Source organism: Pantherophis guttatus, chromosome 3 (assembly GCF_059756535.1).
Source record: "Pantherophis guttatus breed Tessera chromosome 3, ASM5975653v1, whole genome shotgun sequence".
Taxonomy (NCBI): Eukaryota; Metazoa; Chordata; class Lepidosauria; order Squamata; family Colubridae; genus Pantherophis; species Pantherophis guttatus.
This window is the reverse complement of record NC_142065.1, coordinates 150,133,673-150,156,289: the sequence shown is the minus strand read 5'-3', so window position 1 is coordinate 150,156,289 and position 22,617 is coordinate 150,133,673. Positions and strand designations below refer to the sequence as shown.

Sequence of the window (22,617 nt, the reverse complement as noted above, 5' to 3'; positions counted from 1 at the left end):
ATCTTAACCCAAACATTTTTTCTCAGCCCAACTAATCTCACTGGTTTATTGTTGTGGGGAAAAATGGAAGGATACTATACACATCAACTTGAACCCCTAAAGGCAAGATGGGACATAGATATAATCAATATTTGTCCCTTTTAGGGACAAGGTCTCCTAGCTCCCGGTACAAATAATTCCTGACTCACAGATAGCACGGGGAACAGAATGAAATCTTGTGCATCGGTTTAAAAGATGTTATTGCATACTAGTTAATATTTATATGACAATTAAAATTTTGTGTAAAAGGTAGGAGTAAATAATATGGAATAAGGAAAATGGCTTATAATAATTAGGAATATGTTTATATGTATTGAAATGTATGATATTCAAACATCGCACCATTCACACAATGATATGTATATATTAAAAAAATAAATAAAAACTTGATTAAAAAAAAAGAATGAAATCTTGTGGAACACTATAATCCAATGCTGTCGGGCTGAGGCATTGTCAGCCAAAGATATACCCATCTGTCTACGTTGTAGAGTGGAACTATTGTGCAACTCTACTATCAATTCCCAAACCTACAGTATTGGTCCAGAATGATACCATAATCAATGCTACTATCAAAAGCCATTGAGCCATGAAAGAGATTCACCAAAATCACATTCCCCTTTTTGAGTATCTCTGTAAACAGAATCCAGTAGAACTGCATAAGCTTATTGCCCTCTTACCCAATTCTGATTGTCCTTATGGAAAAGGCAGGATTAAGTAGCCCTTTGGTCAGACGCAGAACAATTTTATATTGATCTGCTCTTACTGAGAAATTACATTCGAAACTTTTTTAAAAAATCTCTTTCCATTTATCTATATTAAGGACAATGTATACATGAAACTTTGCATCATGATTAAGGTACTTATTGTTAAAATAGGTAGAGAAGACCCATACTGCAAGCTTGGTTCCCTTTTTTTCTTTATAATATTAGAAAATCTTATGCTAGAATTGCAGCCATTTATTTTGAATTAATTAGATACCCTCTCTTAATAAAAAACAAACAAACTACTATCCAGTCTAGATAACAAAACTACTATCTGTAACAAAATAATTTATGTGAATTAAAGATAGTGTCTCAAATCACAGATTTTAACGAAACAGTAGAGAGTTACGAAGTATTTTGGATTGGAAGTACAAACATGTCTGCAACATCTTAAAACGGCTGCACATTTCCTAAATCAGAACTGAAACTCTGCACAGTACAAATAGACTATTTATTCATGTACAAATATGAAGACATTATAAAATGTGCAGTTTTTATACTATACTACATGCACAGGCTTCACTGTTCTTGTGAAGGTTTTTATTTCCCAATGAAACAGAAGCAATTGGTATTGTGAACAAGACAAGATTATTATCTTATTTTATAAAACTACAGTAGTGTGATATGAAACAGCTGTATCATGAAAAAAATACTGTTTTGGTTTACAATAAAAATTTATATTCTTGGCCAAGTGTTATAATTTAATTAAAAAAAAACTAAAATATTATAGATGAACAAACCAATTGAAAGGACATTTAATTCAGCAGGTTCTGACAGGTTCTGGAGAATCAGTAGCGGAAATTTTGAGTAGTTCGGAGAACTACCAAATACCACCTCTGGCTGGCCCCAGAGTGGGGTGGGAATGGATTTGCAATATCCTTTCTCCAGGAGTGGGAAGGGAATGAGGATTTTGCAGTATCCTTCCCCTGGAGTGGGGTGGGAATGGAGATTTTGCAGTATCTTTCCCCTACCACGCCCACCAAACCACGCCCACCAAGCCACACCATGCCCACCAAACCACGCTCACAGAACCAGTAGTAAAAAAATTTGAATTTCACCACTGATGTACTGTATATCCATGTGCATCTAGAAAAACTTGAAATGATGTAGTTGCTTTAATGCTTCAAAAAAGAATTATTTTGCTTATGTTAATACATTTTGCAAAATGTTCCTGTCGAAGGTTTTACAGCCTCATAACATAACAAAGCTAAGAGTACATTAATAAATGACTCAGTATACATCTGTACATAAAACACAAGGTTTGATTCAAATTCTGATTTGAAGGGTTGGAAAATAGCTGATTGAGAAATTAGCAAATAAATGTAACTATTTTACTTTTTAGCCAATTTATTGGCTGACTCACTTGCTGAAGCAACTTTAAACTGTGTAGAATGATAAAAGAGCAATTTAAAGCTTGCTAAACATAGTCAACAACAGAATTGGAAGGCATTTTCAGTAACAGTGCTTCCTTAGGAGACACCAAAATATCCAAATGATTAAGAATTAAATGCATTAAAAATGTAGATTATAATATTTTTTAAATAAAAGCATTTCTAAATAAAATGCACAAAGTTTCTTGGCAGAACTAAATGAAATGTTCCAGCACCAATGATCTTTCTTTAATGTCCTTTCAATTTTTATTTCAATAATCTAAAATAATTTTGTGTAAGAACCGTTTTTCCAGTTTGCAGATTTTCTGAAAAAATAATGTAATCCTTCTATCTTTCTGTGCTCAATTGTCATGCACACAGTCATAACTTTAGCTAAGAAAATTATACAAATTGAGCCAGCATGATATAAGTGGTTATATTTTTGGACTGGAACCAAAGAACAACCTATTTCATAGATTATTGCTCTGAGAAAAAGTAGATGAGATACAGTAGCGCTACATATGTTGTCTTAAGTTTCTGAAGACACTCACTCTAATAAAATAAATCAATATTTAAATGGATACATGTAATACGCTGACTGTGACCATGGATCAGTCACTTACTTTCTCCTTGTTGTTGCAGGAATAACATAACATAACATGGCCTAGGACCGGGGTATCTACGAGACCGCCTTCTGCCACCAGTAGCCTTTCACCAACCAGTACGCTCCCATAGAGAGGGGCTTCTTAGGGTGCCATCGGTCAAACAGTGTTGACTGGCGGCCCCCAGGGGAAGAGCATTCTCTGTGGGAGCACCTGCCATCTGGAACGAGCTCCCCCTGGAGATACGGAGGATTACAGACCTGCACGCTTTCCGCCGTGCCCTCAAAACATTCCTATTCCAGCAGGCCGGCCTAGCCTAACCTCTTTTTTAAACTGTTTTTTAAATTTTTTAAATTTTAAATTTGTCTTATAAATTTGGGGTGTTTTAAATATTGTTTTCTGGGCCAAATTATTTAATTATATTTTAATAGTTTTTTAACATTTGTATTATATGTATTTTATTTTTTGGCTGTTCACCGCCCTGAGTCCTTCGGGAGTAGGCCGGTATACAAATTTAATTAATTAATTAATTAATAATAATAATAATAATAATAATAATAATAATAATAATAATAATGAAGATCTAAGTTTGGCTTGATGTCCTAAAGAAAGGTTGAGATATAAATCTAATTTTAAAAAAATGTTGAAGGTGCCACAGCAGCATATTTTTTTGTAAGTTATAATAATAATAGCTTTTATTATCACTGTATATCATGTGTACAACAAATTTGGTTAATATTTATGTTTTCAAAGAATTGTATTAAATCACATAGTTCCATGAACAAGCACAGAATTTCTAAGAAGATGAAAAGTTTCTCCACAAATTATACATAATATATAAATATAGAGAAAAGCTTATATAGAATATTCTTAAAGGTGGTAAAAAATTGAAGAGAGTCTGAAATACTTAAAGGCTAACTTATCTAATTATCACACTGCTAACTATGTTGAATGAGAGCCAATTTGGTTTAGTAGTTAGCCATAAGGCTAGAAGCTGGAAACCATGAATTTTAGTTATGCCTTAAGAACAAAGCCAGCTGGGGGAATCTTTGGCCAATCATTCTCTCTCAGTCCTAGGAATGGCAATGACAAACCATTTCTAAAATCTTTGCCAAAAAAATTGCAGGGACTAATCTAGGCAGTTGCTACAAGTCAACAATGACCCGAAGGCTCAAAAAGGAAAAAAAAATAGATTTCTAAAATATTGGGTTTCTAAACTATTAAAATGCTAAAACTATGAAGGTTTTTTTTTGTTATAATATATAGACAATTCAAAACCTAAAACTACATTAATCATCAACAGGCATAAAATAGTAAAAACCTCAAATAACGAACTAAGAATTAGACTTTAAAATATGTCATAATCAAAACACATGGCCAATTTGCTTCTACCTTATAATTTGTATTTATTTTTGCATGCAAAAAGCTTAGAGAAAAAAATAAGACCATAAGACCCCATCTACAAACATTTCATGTTCCCAGTCTGTATCATCACTTTCTCCATTGAGGTCCTTGTCAAAGGTTAAGGAAAGATTTTGCTACTAAAAAATGTGCTGATTTAATTAATATATACTATGCTTTTTAAAGCAGCATGATGATGATCTATTCTGTTCTAATCCAGAGTGTAGAACAGAATATATCATTCTGACTCAAAGTCAAAAAACAATGATGTAATTAGAAAATAAGAATTGGAAAAGATCTTGTAAACCATCTAATCTAGCCACTTGCTCAACACTGGAATATATTCTCCACAGGAGAATCTACTGGTTTCTGGTACATGGGCTCTGTACACTGTTCATGGGCTCAGTAATTTTTTTCCTGATGTTCGGAAAAAATGGCCTCAAAAAAGCCTCAAGTAAGGGCCAAAAAAAGCCTTGAAAACGGCCCCAAAAAGGGCTGAAAAAAGCTTCAAAAACAGGCAAAAAGCCCCAAAAATGGGCTGCAAATAGCCTCAAAAAGCCTCGAAAACGGGCCAAAAAAGCCCCCAAAACAGGCTGTAAAAAGCCTCAAAAATGGCTCGAATAATATGGTAGGTCTTCCTGTCATTTACTTTTCTGAAAGCTAAACACAATCAATGCCTCCAATTGTCCCTTCATGGGTATTTTTTCCTTCCAGTCCTCCTGCTATCTTCATTACTTTCTTCTGGACATGCTACAATCTGACAATGATCTTCCCACATAGATGCAATATTCTAGGTGCAGTCTGACCAATACAGAATAGAGAGGAACCTGTTCTTCTCAATGCAATTTCATTGCTTTCTCCGCAGCTGCAGTAAAGCATTGATTCATGTTCATAAAAACACTCAGTTCCTTTTTACATGTATTGCTGTTTGGTATGATCCTTCGTTCTACATTCATGCCATTGAATTTTCCTATACAAATCTAAAACTTTGCATTTGTCCCTTTTGAAATTCATCTTGCTGGCTTCTATCCAATATCCATAGGTCCTCCTGAATCTTGACCTATCTTCAAAAATAATGATCCTTATTCCCCTCCCCCTATTTATTTCATCTGTAATTCTTGTAACCATTTTTTTAAAAAAATGTTGAACATGTTAGAATGGAGTCCTGAAGGATGCCACTTGACTGTTCCCTTCAATGGAGCCACTGATGGATCCTTGTCGAGTATAATTGTTCTACCAGTTCTGTATCCATTTCATGAACTACTTTCTGTCATTTTCTCTACTAGGATCTTGGGGGAGACTTTGTCAAATGCTTTGCTGAAAATCAAGGTACAGTACATCCACTCCGTTCCTGTTCATCAAGTTGGTTTATTGTGATTTATTCTTGATAAATTCATGCTAGCTTTTGCCAAGCAAAAGTTTTTTTCTAGTTATTCCCAAGCTAACCACTTAACAATATATTGTGAAGTTCTGCCTGCTATAGACAGTCTGGATGAAAACTAACTAGACCATAGTTTAGTTGGTCTTCTTTTTTCCTGTTTTTGAAAAAAAGAATAAATTTGCCCTCTTTCGAATGGAATAGAATAGAATAGCAGTTGGAAGGGACCATGGAGGACTTCTAGTTCAACCCCCTGCTTAGGCAGGAAACCCTATACCACTTCAGACAAATGGTTATCTAATCTCTTCTTTAAAACTTCCAGTGTTGGAGCATTCACAACTTCTGAAGGCAAGCTGTTCCACTGATTAATTGTTCCAACTGTCAGGAAATTTCTCCTTAGTTCTAAGTTGCTTCTCTACTTGATTAGTTTCCACCCATTGCTTCTTGTTCTACCCTTTGGAGAATAGTTTGACTCCCTCTTCTTTGTGGCAACCCCCGAGATATCGGAACACTGCTATCATGTCACCCCTAGTCCTTCTTTTCATAAGACGACATATCCAGTTCCATCCAGTTCTTTATATGTTTTATCCTCGAGTCCCCTAATCATCTTTGTTGCTCTTCTTTACACTCTTTCTAGAGTCTCAACATCTTTTTTTACATCGTGGCGACCAAAATTGGATGCAGTATTCCAAGTGTGGCCTTACCAAGGCATTATAAAGTGATATTAACACTTCACGTGACCTTTATTCTATCCCTCCGTTTATGCAGCCTAGAACTGTGTTGGCTGCAGCATACTGCTGGCTCATATTTAAGTGATTGTCCACTAGGACTCCAAGATCTCTCTCACAGTCACCACTATTGAGCAAGGTACCACATATACTGTACCTGTGCATTTTGTTTTTCTTGCCTAAATGTAAAGCCTTGCTTTTTTCACCATTGAATTTCATTTTGTTAGATAGCGCCCAATATTCAAGTCTGTCAAGATCTTTCTGCATCTTAAGCCTATCTTCTGGAGTGTTGGCTATTCCTACTAGCTTGGTGTCATCTGCAAATTTGATGAGTTCCCCATCTATCCCCTCGTCCAAATCATTGATGAATATGTTGAAGAGTACTGGGCCTAAAATAGAGCCCTGGCTACCCCACAGCATGCCTTCCTCCATGTAGATGCAGTTCCATTGAGGGCTACACGTTGAGTGTGGTTGGTCGCTCGGTTACGAATCCATCTGGTGGAGATGCTGCCTAATCCATATTTTTCCATTTTATCAAGTAGTAGGTTATGGTCTACTTTGTTAAATGCCTTACTGAAGTTCAAGTAAATTATATCAACAGCATTCCTCTGGTCCACTAGTTTTGTCACTTTGTCGAAGAATGCAATAAGATTAGTCTGGCATGATCTGTTTTTGACAAACCCATGTTGGCTTTTGGTTATTATTTGGTTATTATGCTTCTAGGTGTTTGCTGATTCGTTACTTGATTATCTTTTCCAGAATCTTCCCTGGTATTGAGATCAGGCTGATGGGTCTGTAGTTCCTGGATCTATTTTTTTTCCTTTTTTGAATATGGGAACTACATCAGCTCTTTTCCAGTCCTCTGGCAGTTCCCCGGTGCTCCAGAATTTTTGAAAGATATAGTTCAGTGGTCCTAAAATCACATCTGCCAGTTCCTTCAGAATTTTGGGGTATAATCCATCTGGTCCTGGTGATTTGAACTCATCAAGGTTAGATAGGTGCTCACTTACCATTTTCTTCCCTATTTTAACTTGTTTTTTGTGATGCTGTTTTTGATAGGTTGGACTGTTTTTTCCTTTTGTGTAAAGACAGATGCAAAAAAAGAGTTAAGTAGTTCTGCTTTCTCCCTGTTGCTTGCCACGTTCTTGTCACTTTCTCCCAGCAATGGACCAATTGTTTTTCTTGACTTTTCTTGTTTTTAAAATTTCAGAAGAAGCTTTTTTTGTTATTTTTTACTTTTGTCTTAAGCCTTTGTTTTTTGTGAGCCTTAGCTTTCCTCACTTCATCTTTGCAGGCTCAGGCTATTTGCTGATATTCTGCCTTAGTTATGTGCCCCCCTTTCCACTTTTTAACTTGTCCTTTTTGTCATTCAATTTGTCAGACAGTTCTTTATGCAACCATGCTGGTTTCTTTTGAGAACTGTTATTTTTCTTCTTCACTGGTATTGTGCTAGACTGGCCTTTTATAATCTCACTTTTCAAAATTTCCCAAGCTTCTTGAGTTGTTTTTCTCCTTGAGGATTCTCATCCATGGAATCCTTCCCAAGCTCTCTCAAAGTTTATTGAAATTAGCTCTCTAAAAGTCCAAGACTCTAGTTAGACTTTGTTCTATTGCTTGTGCTTGCATAATGTTGAATTCCAAAATTGCATGATCACTCCCCCACAAGGTTCCTGTAGCTTCAACACCTTCTATCATTTCATCTGTTAGTGAGAATTAAGTCCAATATGGCTGATTTCCTTGTTCCCTTCTCTACTTTTTGGGAAACAAAGCTGTCTGCTATGTTTATTAGGAACCTGTTTGATCTTCCACTTGGTGCAGTTGTTGATGTCAGGGTAGTTAAAATCCCCCATTACTATTGTGGTGTGCTTCCTACATACCTTAGTTAACTGACTAGCAAAAAGTTCAACTATTTCCTTTGTTTGGTTGGGTGGCCTATAGTATACACCTATGGCAATGTCAATTTCCCTCCCTTTTACATTGACCCAAATGCATTCCAGGCAGTTTTCATCATAGTTGTGCTCTATTTCTGTACAGATGTAGTTATTTCTTATATATAGTACAACTCTACCTCCTCTTTTATTTGGTCTATTTCTTTTAAATAATTTAAATCCCTCTAGCTGTACGTTCCATTTGTGGGTTTCATCCCACCAAGTTTTCGTAATGGCAACAATATCATATCTGCCCTCATTTACTTGAATTTCTAATTCACCCTGTTTATTCTTCATACTCTGTGCATTGGTATATAGACATTTGAGTCCATTTTGACTGACCTTGTGTTTATTTTCTATATAACCTGTGTTGTTCCTTACTGCCTTACCACCTGTTTGATTAGTGCACATGGTATGGCACTCGCTACATGCACTGACAGCACTATTAATTTTAGATTGCTGGGGACAGAAATGTTCTGTATTAATTAATTCTCTGTCCCTGCTGTTCAGTTTAAATGTTTATCTAGAAAATCTGTGAATTTAATGCCAAGTAACTCAGTCCCTTTCTTTGATGGATGCAAACCATCTGTTTTGTACAGTTTTTCATTGGACCAGGTGTAGATATCATGACTAATATAATCAAAGTCTTCCCTTTTACACCATTCCTTCAGCCACACATTAAACTATGCTATATGCTGGCCTTTTCCTTATATACTGGTAAAACCTTTGAAAAGGTAAGCCTACAGCCTATACTACTAAGTTCGTACCCCAAGCTCTGGAAATCATTCTGCACAGAAAGTACATCTTTTTGGGACAGATCATTTGCGCCAAGATCTATAATACCATCAACATCACAGTTCTTACTGGCATTCTTGACTATCTTAAAGATACGCCTCTTGTCTTTGCTGGCAGTAGCACCTGGCAGACACCTGACCTCTTTCAAAACTTCCGTATCATTTCCTAAATTTACATCCCTTACAATTGAATCACCAACCTACAATTCAATCTCTTTTTGGATACCTTGCTCTTCTTGCATGACTGATGTGTAATACCTGATTCACACTTTTCCCTATCCAAAGCAAGTTCTTCAACTTGGACCACAATCCCCTGCTTATTTGAGTTATCATCAACCAGGGTGGATTTGATTTAAATCGAGTTGATTTAAATCACAATTTAAATCATGATTTAAATCACTAGTAAGAAGGCGTGATTTAAATCAACTCGATTTAAATCATAATTTTTAAAGAGCAACTGTCATCTCTGCCACTCCTTTGACCCACTGTTGACTCACCGATAGTCCCAGTGTTGCAGAATATACAGCCTCATGCTACATAACTAAGCTCCATTTCATGCTGAATAAACTAAATTATTTATGTATCTTAAATAGAAAACTATCTTACGATAGATTTTTACCCCAAAAGTTTTTTTAAAAAATAAATTCGATAAAAATAAAAAAAATCTGATTTTTTTGATTTTTTTTAAAAAAATCATTGATTTTTATCCACCCTGTCATCAACACAACAACTATTAAGGTCAGCAAGGGCACTGTATCTGTTATGCATCCAATACGTACTGCTTACTCTCTTGTAATCCCTTTCTCTCCCATGAATATACATTCAAATATTAATTCTCTTCCTGCTAATTAATCCAGCACTGAGGTGAATAATGTAGGGAGGAAAACAAGGTGGTGAAAATACTATTAAGCAGTTTTTCTACTTTAGATCATTATTTTATGATCATATATTTATGTATTTTCTTCTGACTATATGTATATTTATGCACATATACCATGATATATCAGCATATCACATATGCTGATATATCAGCATACCACATTGAAATATTATAAAAGTAAAAATAACAAAATATTAAATACACTGATAGATACCAGTGAAAATTTTAGTCTGAAACTGCATTTCTTCCAAATGCATATATTTTGTATTAAACTGATTTATCTGTGAAATTCTACACCCTTCCTCCTTTTATCCCATTTCTTCTCTCTAAATCCTTTTTATAATGATGGATATATAAAAGTCTACTACCCGTAATCATTTATTTTCTGAAAAAATGCATGAATAACATAATTTTAAATACTAGGTGAAATATCTAGGAAATCTGCAATCCTTTTCTAGTAGCTTTTTAATAATAGTATTTTAGTGATTCACATTCATCCAGGCACAATAACTGTTTTAATAAGTGATTGTTTTGTAAAGCAAGCCTAAATTTAGAGGCAAATTGCCTATATATAGTCTAAATGCTATCTGCGTATACAAATAGTATTTAGACTATATATAGGCAATTTGCTTCTAAATTTAGGCTTGCTTTACAAAACAATCATGCATATTCTGACAAAACATAGCATATTACAGTAAGTCCTCAAGAATACCTTATAAATCTTTAGTTTTGGCAAGGGTCCTGTGTTAGACACTTTTTTAAACCTAGATTTTCTTGACATGAAATTACAATGCTGGGAAAAATAATTTGCCAATTACATATAAGTTTTTTTATACTATTAATAAATAGGTATTGAAAAATGATGGTGGTGCTCTCAAAGGCAGATTTACAGTACCTGTGTTTCCCCGAAAATAAGACCATGTTGTATTTTCTTTTGGGTTCCAAAATAAGCATTAGGACTTATTTTTTGGGGGGGGGGCTGTCTTTGTTTTTTTTCTATATATGGGAGGCCAATTTCTTCTGCTTGTCCACACTGGCTTACCTCAGGGCCCCCACAGCCAGGTCACCCACGCCCCGACACCTGCCTTGCAGTGGCGGCTCTGGCAGCCACATCCAGCAGGACCCTGTGTGGCCACTGGCCCACTTCTTCTGCTTGCTTGCGGCCACAACGGAGCATGAAGCCAAGTGATGTGTTGGTGCCACGGCTGCAAGGCAAGATGGGGGGTTGGAGCTGCCTCCTTCATCCTGAACCATCTTACATCAGGGCCCCCACAGCCAGGCCATCCTTGTCCCGACACCTGCCTCACCTTGCGGTCATGGCACCAACACCAGCACACCACTTGGCCTCCTTCTCCATTGCGGCTGCAAGCAAGCAGAAGAAGTGGGCTGGCTGCCACATGGGCTCCTGCTGCACATGGTTGCTGGTGCTGCTGCCGCAAGACAGGTGTCAGGATGTGGATAGCCTAGACGCCAGGAGCCCTAAGGTAAACCAGTGCGATGTGCATTGTTCAGCCCCAGCTATGGACCCCAAAGAACACAGCACACACAAAGTCTGTACAAACCTTAGTTTACTAGATTAAATCAGTCTTTTTCAAACAAAGACTGTTAATTAACTTTCTTAATAGCCTACAAGAATCCAAAGAATAAATAATCGTAATCTCACTATGGTTGGCAGAAAGCCCAGAAGCAATTTGCAGGAAGCTGATAAGAGAACTAAGATCAAGACGAAGGAGAGTGAACGAAGTTGTTCCCTGCAAATTGCCTCAGTCGTCGTCCTTCCTTAAATAGGCTAAGGGAGTGGCCAATTAGCCCCAAGCCTTACTCTCGAGGAGACCCCGTCCTGAGGAGCCACTCCTGCCTTTTGGCAGTTCTACATGCTTGTGCATCAAGAAGTAGCTTCTCCTCTTCTTCCTCTTCGCTTATAGGAGCTTCTGGAGGTTCTGAAGGCCCTGGCTGAATCCCCGCCTCTGGCACCACATCTTCTCCAGCCTCCTCATTGTCTGATTCGAGTGTCAGCTGTGCAAGCTGCTGGCGCAGCACCACACCAGCCTCCTTGCTGTCAGAATCAGCTACTAGCTGCACAGGCCGCTGATGGGCCACAACACGCATGGAGCAGCCACACCCTCCTGCCTTCCTTGTGGCTGCGGCACGGTGAACAACCAGACAGAATGTGTAGCCAGGTGGCTGTGCAGACTCTTAAGAAGGACTTATTTTGGGGATAGGGCTTATATTAGGCACACACATTAAAACATGCTAGGGCTTATTTTCAGGGAAACAGTATTAACATATATAACCTCTTCAGGGATCAGCCTATGCCTACAAAAGAATAACACTGCATATTCATGTAAACAAAACACCTGCAGACACGATCAGTTGGATTATTGTACTGTAAAATGTTTTCCACAGAATCTTGCAAAATAGCTTTTTGCTTGCACTAAGTATAATGTGCTGCTTGGACTTCTACTTGTCAATCTGTTGCTCTGAATGATACAGTAAAAGATTGGGCTATCAAACAATTTTGTGACAAATATCAGCTTTCTTAATTAACAACTAATTACCTAAGCATACACAAATATCTGTCCCATACTTGAGGCGTCAAGCAAAAGGACAGAAAACAGGGCATCCTTGACTTACAATCAGTCACTCAGCAACCATTCAAAGTTATAATGGACTCCCCCCCCTCAAAAAAAGTATTTATGAACCAGTTTCAAAGTTTTGATGGCTGGACCCCTCCCATGATCATTCCAGGCACTTGGCAACTGGCCCATATTAATGGCTGTTTGCAGAGTCCCACAAACACATGATTGTGATTTACAATGTTTTTGCTGAAAACCAGCATTTATTTCTAGTTTCTGGCAAAGAAGCGTAGCAAACAATGGGTTCACTTAATGACCATGGTGCTTCTCTTAACAGCCGCTGCAAAAAAGGCTGTAAAATTGGGTGGGCCACGTGATGGTCTACTTTACAATTGACCTATGACCGTAACTGGCAAGGGTGGGTTCTAAACTACCAGTTCTATGGGCGTGGCTTATTTTGTGGGCGTGGCTTGATGGTCATGTGACAATTCTTTAGGATTTAGCAGAGGTACTGGTCTATCAGGCTTTTAACTGCTTGCAGAGCTGTACTGGTCTGCTCATTTATTTTTGCAAACACTGCTCTACCCATTTATTTTTGCAGGCACCGGTCTACTCATTTGTTTTTGGAGGCACCGGTCTACCACCAAAGTGCCTTTTACCACTGATCAGCTGTAGGGCGGCCCTTTGAAGCCCCACAGCAAGAGTTTAAAGTTTTTTTCCTTATAGCCCATTAGTTGGGACTCAGGAGGCAGCAATAGATTGGGGGTGGGGCCAAATAAAAGGTAAGAATAACGCGGGGGTAGGGGGCGGGGGGGCAGAACTGGTTCGGTGAAGTCATATCACCGCTACCGGCTTGGCGGAACCGGGCGGAACCCACCACTGGTAACTGGGCATGGTAAGTCAAAGACTACCTTATGGCAAGGGTTTGAAATGACAAAAGGTAGCAAAAATCATCACAACCACTAGGTGGGAGTAAAGAGCTAGAGTTTCCATAACTTTTTGTTATCTAAACTTTTTGCTTACAATTTTGCAGCTCCAATATGGAATGCCTATCATAAATGTATCCCTTTTGCAGATATTGCTGCAACTCCCAAGCATTGCAAGGACATTTCACATACAGTAGTGATTTAGTCATTCCATCCAAAGAAATCTTTGCAACTTGAAATGGATTTTTCCACAGAGCTTTTATCCATCTTCACAGGATCTAAACTTCATTCTCCGGGCATTTATATGGTGCTGTTTTCATTCCCCAGTCCCCTGTAAAGTAGTTTGAAGCTGGCTGTATGATTATCTTCATTCCTGTCAACCTTAAATTGTTGAGATTTGGCAAGAAATTGCAAAATACAAGTTTTGTACTGAATCCTACCAAAGCCAAACCAAAAGAAATTTGGTTTGGCTGCTCAAGTAGGAGGACATTATGGGAAAACAATAAAGATACCTTATTTAGTCTCCAAAAATCCAAGTTGTTGCTGGATGGAATTAAACAGTTAAGAGTTTTTTTATATTATCTCTCTTTCATCACCCAGTCATCTGGATTTTTGCTGCCCTGATCTGCAAAAGCTCTAAAAAAACAGCAGTGTAGTACCAATGTTTTCTCAGTTAAATACCATGTATGGAAAAATCTTCATCACTCTTTGTACTTGTAGGAGAGCAATTAAATACGTAGTCTTAGGGCTCAAACACCTGCTAGCCTGCTTTCATCATTTGTTCTATCCTGACAGCCATGCTCTAATCTCTCTTAGAAAAAGACCAACAAGTGGGGCTGCCCTTATTTTATTTTATTTTATTTTATTTTATTCAATTTATATACCGCCCTACTCCCGAAGGACTCAGGACGGTGAACAGCCACAAGATAAAAATACATCATACAAAAGTTAAAAACCAATTAAAAGTACATTAAATAATTTTGGCCCAAAAAAACGAATTTAAAAACACCCAATTTGTATAAAACTTAAAAGCAATTTAAAAGGGAGAATCAAGCCAGTCCAGCCTGCTGGAATAAAAATGTTTTGAGGGTGCGGCGGAAAGTGCGCAAATCTGGGATCCTCCGTATCTCCGGGGGGAGCTCATTCCAGATGGCAGGTGCCCCCACAGAGAAGGCTCTCCCCCTGGGGGCTGCCAGTCGACACTGTTTGGCCGACAGCACCCTGAGGAACCCCTCTCTATGGGAGCGTACTGGTCAGTGAGAGGCTACTGGTGGCAGAAGGTGGTCTCGTAAATATCCTGGTCCTAAGCCATGGAATGCTCTAAAGGTGGTGACCAAAACCTTGAAGCGCACCCGGAAGACCACTGGGAGCCAGTGCAGCTCGCACAGGAGGGGAGTCACATGGGAGCGCCACATCGCTCCCATAACCACCCGCGCGGCTGCATTCTGGACCAGCTGGAGCCTCCGGGTCCTCCACAAGGGGAGCCCCATGTAGAGAGTATTACAGTAGTCCAGGCGTGAGGTGACAAGGGCATGAGTGACCGTATGTAATGAGTCCTGATCCAGAAAGGGGCACAACTGGCGAATCAGGCGGACCTGATAAAAAGTCCTCCCGGCCATAGCTGTCAAATGCTCTTCTAAAGACAGCCGTGAATCCAGGAGGACACCCAAGTTGCAAGCCCTATCCGTGGGGGCCAACGACTCGCCCCAATACTCAGTGATGGCACCGACTATATCAGGACGTCAGAAACCACAGCCACTCGGTCTTGGATGGGTTGAGTCTGAGTCTGTTTCTCCCCATCCAGATCCGCACGGCCTCCAGGCACTGGGACATCACTTCAACGGCATCATTGGGGTGATCCGGGGTGGAGATGTACAGCTGAGTGTCATCAGCGTACTGGTGGTACTTCACCCTGAAACCACGGATGATCTTGCCCAGCGGCTTCACATAAATGTTGAACAGAAGGGGCGAGAGGACCGATCCTTGTGGCACCCCACATACAAGGGGCCTCGGGGTCGACCTCTGCCCCCCTGTCAACACAGACTGCGACCGGTCGGAGAGAAAGGAGAACCACCACAACACAGTGCCTCCCACCCCCAACCCTTCCAACCGGTGCAGCATGATACCATGGTTGATGGTATCAAAAGCCGCTGAGAGGTTTAACAGGACCAGGACCGAGGAGCAACCCCTTCCTGAGCCCTCCAGAGATCATCAACCAATGCGACCAATGCCGTTTCCGTGCTGTACCCAGGCCTGAAGCCCGACTGGAACGGATCTAGATCCGTTATAATATTCATGTGAGACAAGTTAAGAAAAAAAATGGGTGAATTTTCTGCTGGTTATAAATAAAAGATCAAGCAGAGATGTTCTTTCTAACCATGGGTTTGGAATGAGAATGGAAAAGATGAGGATTGATAAATTATGGTTTAGTCAATATCCTCCGCAAAGTGGATAGGAGAATTTTTCACCTTTTTCTGCTTTTCCAGGAAGACTCTCACTCACCTTTCAGACCTGAATCATATGGCAATTGAGACATCTATGTTATTGGGAAGTCCTCACCTACTCTATAGATGATCCATCTTTTCCATCTTTCACATTCTCTCTTCCTATACCTTTCTCTTTTCCTTGCTCTTCTCTTTTGTAATAATTGTTTAAATGTATTGTGAGCCGCCCTGAGTCTTGGGAGAGGGGCAGCATATAAATTTAATTAATTAAATTAAATTAAAATTATTATTTTTTCTCATTCTCATTCTTGCTTGTTGCTCTATTTTCTTTTATATAACAAAAGGACGGGTTGCTGAGAGATACCAGTGCACTGATTCTCGGTTTCTCCTGCCAATCCCAATTCTGGCATTATACAGGTAGTCCTTGACTTACAACCCCAATTGAGCCCAAAATTTCTGTTGTTCATTGAGACATTTAAGTGAGTTTTGTCCCGTTTTATGACCTTTCTTGTCACAATTGTTAAGTGAATCACCGCAGTTGATGTTGTTGTTAAGTGAATCTGGCTTCCCCATTGACTTTGCTTGTCAGAAGATTGCAAAAGGGGATCATGTGACCTTGGGACACAGCAATGGTCATAAGTATGAACCAGTTGCCAAGTCTCTGAATTTTGATCACATGACAATGGAGATGTTGCAAAGGTCGTAACTGTGAAAAACAGTTGTAAGTCACTTTTTTTCAGTGCTGTTGTAATTTTGAACTGTCACTAAATGAATTGTTGTAAGTAGAAGACTACCAGCACTTGTCCCTCTTGTAACTCTCACTGCCAGAGTAGAAATAAAACACACTTATTAATCCAGCACTGAGGTGACTAATGTAGGAGGAAAACAAGGTGGTGAAAATACTATTAAACAGTTTTTCTACTTTAGCTCTTTATTTTATGATCATATATTTACGTATTTTCTTCTGACTATAAGTATATTTATGCACATATACCACTTTACACAAGGGAATGCACATAGAGGAGTCCACTTTACTCCACGTTCATATGTATTACCTATAAATAGAATATTCTGATGACATTATTTAAAGAACGAGAAGGTATAATTCTATGCAAAACCCCCACTTTTCTCTGTGATGTTCTGAAATATGAGCTCATCATCAAAATAGGACATGCCACTGGTGTTTTAGCAAGGAACAAGTGATTAGCGATGAAATCCAAACAGCTGAATGTTTTAAGATAGCAACACTTGAGGACTAATTGGGGAAAGCACACCTTAGGATGCAGGTGTATGTCAATAGCTTGTTAACGCTGTGTGATTAACTAAATAAATAGGCAGAAGTAGATACACTTCAGAATGTGTGTGAGGGCCACAGGAGATTTCCCTGCAAAGCTTACAACTAGGTCCCAACAGAGTTCCATAGCAACAGTAAAACCACAGGCTCTAGGGGTCATTGGCAAGTGCCTACATGTGCTTGAAGTTGTTTTTTGGCAGGGACCCAAATCTTCAAGAGTATGCACGTAAAATATTAAATTTTATTTCTGCCCACAATCTCATACTGTATTTTCCTTCCTGGCTTCTGGGCTTCCCTCACTTCATCCTAATGGTCGGTATAGTTCGATCAAGAGGATATAGAATGGCCTTTCGGAGGATACTAAATATACTGACTCTTTTGCTTATGCCTTCAAAGAGATTAGAGTGTACATTTTATGTCCCATCCTCCCAGAAAGAAAAGCACATTTTAAGCAACAGAGGTTTCATATGGCAAGGATAGCAATTATGCACTGGTATATGAGTATGTATATACTCATAGATTGTTCACTTTTATTACATAGTTTTACTATGTGTGTGACATTAAATTAAAATGCAGAGAATAACATAATTTATCAATGCACATCTGGGTTTTAATAAAACTTGATTATTAATGTTTTAGGAAAGGCGTGAATTTTCTTTTGGATTTTAAAGTTAAATATGTTTTAACTTTCCATGCTTTCCTTATCTGGGCCATACACACTGTGAGATCCATGGCTTTTTTACACTGATACGTCACCTCTTGCTGCCAGATAATATATTTGTAATTTTCAGTAAGGAAAAAAATCCTAATCATACTTTTGTATTAGGCTACTAACATAGGTTTCTGTCAGTTTCACAGATAAAAAGGTATCACATTATTATATAAGAATATACACCAACAGAAGGAAATACAGTAGAAGTAAATACAAAAAGAAGCAGTGAATGAAAAATATTATTTGACACAGTGTATATGCCATTGCATAAATCCAGTACTGTCAAGAGTGTTTTATTCTGCTTTTTTTTCACTATTTCAACATTTATTCTAAACATTTGGGAATTCACTGTTGTTCTCAATATTTCAGCATTCATTTTTACTATTTTCATGGAAAGATATTGAAATATTAAATTTATTTTTGTATCTCTGATATAAATTCTTTACCATAGAAATAATCTAGTCACATACACCTATTTAAATTCAACAGTCATTGAAGCAAAAGGCCGTTCCCACAGAACCACTATTTTCAAACTCTTAAAATCAATTTATGAAAGCATTAATGTCATAATCATCACTGCCTTCTTAGAAATGCACAGAATTCTGGGTGATCCAACCAGTGTTACCTCCAGCTGACAAGGTAATTAAAAAACTTGTGGGGGGGGGAACCTATCACTGCACCTTCACTCATTCACTTTATGCTTTTTTCCCCCTCAACAATTATAATAAAAAAAGATTGACATGAAAAGTAAGATGCCATGACATTTCCCACTTGCGTTTCTTTAATCTTGTGCAAAAATAGTGTGTGATATTAGATGGTTTAGCCACAGAGAAAAGGAAAGACAGGAACTGCCATTGGAACTTTGAATGGTCACTAAGTGAACTTGGTAGGTTGAGGACTTATTTGTATTCCTTTTGTATCAAGCAAAGCTGGAAGTTAATCAGTTCTTCCATCTAACTGAGACTGTGGCATGTGATCACAAGGGTACCATTGATCTTGGAGTGATGCAAATGCGATGTCTGAAAGTGCCCATAATGTCTTAGGCTGCAATCCAAGCCCCCAAATGAAGCAATTCTACTGACAACAGCACCCTTACCTCTGATCTCTCTCTGTCTCTCTCCCCTATATCATCTGTTTGGTTGCCTGACTATCTGTCTATCATCTATTTTTTCATGGCCATGCTACCTTGCTAAAGAATAATGGGTTTAGGAGTTCTAATAAACAGAAACGTGGCAGATTAAATGTTTATCTGTAACAGCACCTTTGTACTATACTAGAAATAGTTGAATACTTTAAAAAATTACCTATAACTATTGTTAGATATAAATTCTGCCAGAAAACTGTTTGCATACTTAAATCTGAGTAAACTGCTTATTTTAAAAATTATTGATCTTTGTAATTTGTAATCCTTTTGATTCATTACCCTCTCTTCTTATTTATATCTGCTATTCTTGAAAATTTTTATGCAATTATTTGAAGTCAGAACATTCTTTTCCTTTTGTAAAGATTGTAACTAATGAAGTACCTCATAAATTAAAAATACCTGATCAGAACAATTATTCTGAAGGAATAATTGTTACATTATTTTCTTGGGTTTCCACCAAACGCTACTTGTTCGTAGGAATAAACTGTAGCAAAGCTAACAGTTGACATTAACAGTTTTGTTAAATACAATTCAAACTATTTGTATTGCAAGCATGTACAAGCTTATAAATTACTCCTTTGTTATTCTCTTTGTCACTGAATTAAACTATTTTACTTTGAAGTAGCAAAGTGCTTCCATCTTAGTTTGTCAGCCTATTAAACAGTATTAAAGAAAAGTGTGCTCTTAGAATAATAACTAAATGTAAATATAACAGAACATTTCACATTAAAAATTCAAAGTTAACTTGAGGACCCATCAGAAAAATAATACCCAATGTTGTTTGAACAGTTTTCCAATTATAATCCATTATTAAACACAATATACCATTGATATGATCAAAACATTAGGCAGATATTCTAAAAAGGACCTACCTATTCCTTTACTGCAAAACTACATTAAGCATGTATTCAAGAGAACCAATAAATGCTGCGCCTCTTACATGTAATGGAGAGAGCAAATGGAAGTATACAAGCATCAGTTCCTTGTAAAGTTATCTTTATACTCTTTATACTAAATGAGCTTGTTCCCCCGATCAAGCTAGAAAATGACCCTCATCCAGCAAACAGTAAAGTACTACAAGTGCACTGTGGAAGACAGGGCATTTCCATCTTTTTCAACAATTCCTGGAGGCAACATCTCCACAAACAGCAGTTTCATTGCAATGGGTGGGAGAAGACTTAGGGTAAAAATGGATTCCCCAGAAATCAAGAAAGGCTTCAGCTCTGAATGTATACATTCAGTTACAATCTGGCAGATGTCAATGAATCGGATGAGGGGGTCCTCTCTGAGCTCTTGCAGACGTTTTATTACCCCAAACTAGATAACATCATCAGTGCTAGTAAGGAGTGCTTACAGCAAACAGCCCTCTTTACGAGCACTGATGCTGTTACCTAGTTGGGTAATGAAACGTCTGCAAGAAAACAAGCAAGCTCAGAGAACACTGGGGACCCCTCCCCCCTCACTTCAGCCCTGACCTACAAATATTCCCCTTTATTAATGAATCTGATTTCAGACCTGGACAATCGATCAAAACGACCGCTATGATTTCGACCCGCTTCCATCAATACAAAGCACGAGGGGAATCTCCTCAGTGGGTCGACCAAATGCTCTCCCCCCCCACCACCCCCAATCTCCCGAAGCCCTGCAGACCTGCGCACTTTTGGCTGCTGCTGAGCCGCAACCGGAGCAGCCAAACTTTCCTCACTTCTGAGGCTGTGGCTTTCTTTATCTGCTTTCGCCTCACTTCACGCCACTTCGCTCCATCGAATCGACCCGCCTGTCGCGCCCTTCCTTCCTCCCTCCCTCCTCTCCATAACCACCGTCAGCGGCCAGAGGAGAGAGAAGCTCGGAGGCTGCTGGAGCCCGGAGAGCGCCGTTTCTCTCCCTGCAACCCGGCGAGCGGGACGCGGGCGAAGGCGCAGCCCGGCGCGCCTCGCGCCCTACCTTACTTGCTTGCTTGCTTGCTTGGCGGGGGTTTGCGCCGGAGACGGCGCGTTTTCTTCTGGCTCGCTCACCCAGTTCTGCCGCAGCAGCCACGGGGAATGTCGGGCAGAGCGGCGGGGCTCCCTGGTTTTGTTACTACCGGGAGGAGAGCAGCCCGGATCAGTGCCGTCGCTATAGAAACTGGCTGTTCCCGCCGCCAGCGACGTCGGGGCGGAGGTGGGGTGGGGTGGGGAGGGAGAGCGCTTTCAGCCGTTCATTGACGAGTATTCGGGCTTCTGCTTCCCCCCCCCTCTCCACCTGAGGCGAGCCTGTCAGGCGGATGGAGGGAGAAAAGGTTGCTTGCCCCTCTCGTTGCAGCCTCCTCTCTCTCTCTCTCTTGATCTCTCTCTCACACACACACACACACAAACACACGCCGTTATTATTTTAAGGGATCCAGCCAGGAGATGGTCAAACGCACGGAGGGATGATCTATTTCGAGCTTGACTTCTACGGGAATAAGCAGCCTCTGTGAAAAAGATGAGGGTGGGAGACCTTTTAGAAGAGTGCCAAGGGGACATCGTGAAAACCAGCTACCCATTTCTTTGATTCGAGTCCAGATGAAACAACCCTTTGGTTGTTGCCCTTCTGTTCCCCTGTTTTTATATCAATACAAATTCTCATGTGAGAAGCCAGATTGTTATGAATTCAATCTATTTTACTGAAGTATTTAGAAGCCACGTTGAAGAACAAAAGCCTGGAAAATTTCACACTTTACAATCATCATCGTTGAAAAATTCAATTGTTAGATTGGCTCAGGGGAAGAATAGCAGCACTTTATTAGAGGGAAACAGAACAGCCTGTGCTGCCCAGCTCGCCTTATAAAGGGAGCCAGCAGGCAAGCCAGCCAATGACAGATCTTCAAATCTCCCGCCGGTGGACTAGCCAATCCGGCGGGGATGCCCATATAAGGACATAACACCCCTCCCCTACTAGTTCTTAGTCCGTCTCTCCAGTTGCCACGAACATGATGTAGTCGCGCAGGTAGGTGGGATGCCTCCCCGTCCTATCTGACCTGCGCAGATCACTTCTTGCCTCGCTGTCGACCCATGCAGACGAGGCTCTTGTCTCTCCCGGTTCCCGCCTTGGAACCATCTGGAACGTGGCCGTTGAGTGTGCGGGCTCTGGCCCAGCACCTCCGGCTGAGTTTTCGGAACTCCCTGGCGGCCCCGGGGAACAATGCCTCGGCCGCTGCAACTTGCCGCTGATCAGGACTGGACGCCTGGAACCCGGTAAGTTGATGGTTCTTTTCCTCTCGGCCGGTGGCTGGTTTCCGGTGCTAAAGGCGTCCGCCGTCATCCAGGTCCTTGGTTTCGGTTGTCGCTGTGGCTGTTGTGGTTGTTGTTGGGGGTCCCCGCATTCCGGTGGTGGTAGTTGGCCTGCTCTGCCGGTGTGGAGTGGTCTGACCTTGCCGGGGTGTCGGAGGCCTCCCTCGTCTGGGTGTTGTAGGCCTACCTCATCAGGGTATGGTAGGTCTTCCTGGACTGGGTGTTGTAGGCCCACCTCGTCGGGGTGGCACAAGCCTACCTCGGGGTGGCACAGGCCTACCTCGTCTGGGTGGTGTAGGTCTACCTTGACAGGTTGGTTTTCGCCGCTTCCGCCGCTTTCCCTCCACCTTTTCCGGAGCTGGTCGACATGGTGTTTGACAATCTGCCTG

The 22,617-nt window shown here is 39.9% G+C and overlaps 1 protein-coding gene across 3 annotated transcripts in view; it reads right to left on the bottom strand.

Annotated features, from left to right (window-relative positions):
* Window positions 1-21,315, bottom strand: part of RNF182 (ring finger protein 182) — a 33,803-nt gene extending 12,488 nt beyond the window's left edge. The window contains exon 1 of one of the 3 annotated variants that reach the window (XR_015733282.1): window positions 20,922-21,315. The gene's annotated coding sequence lies outside the window, so the exon portion shown is untranslated. Of the gene's footprint in view, window positions 1-20,627; window positions 20,890-20,921 lie in introns of those variants that run through there. The other 2 variants (XR_015733283.1, XM_034429220.2) reach the window with 2 other exon arrangements.
* Between the last annotated feature and the right edge of the window lie 1,302 nt (window positions 21,316-22,617).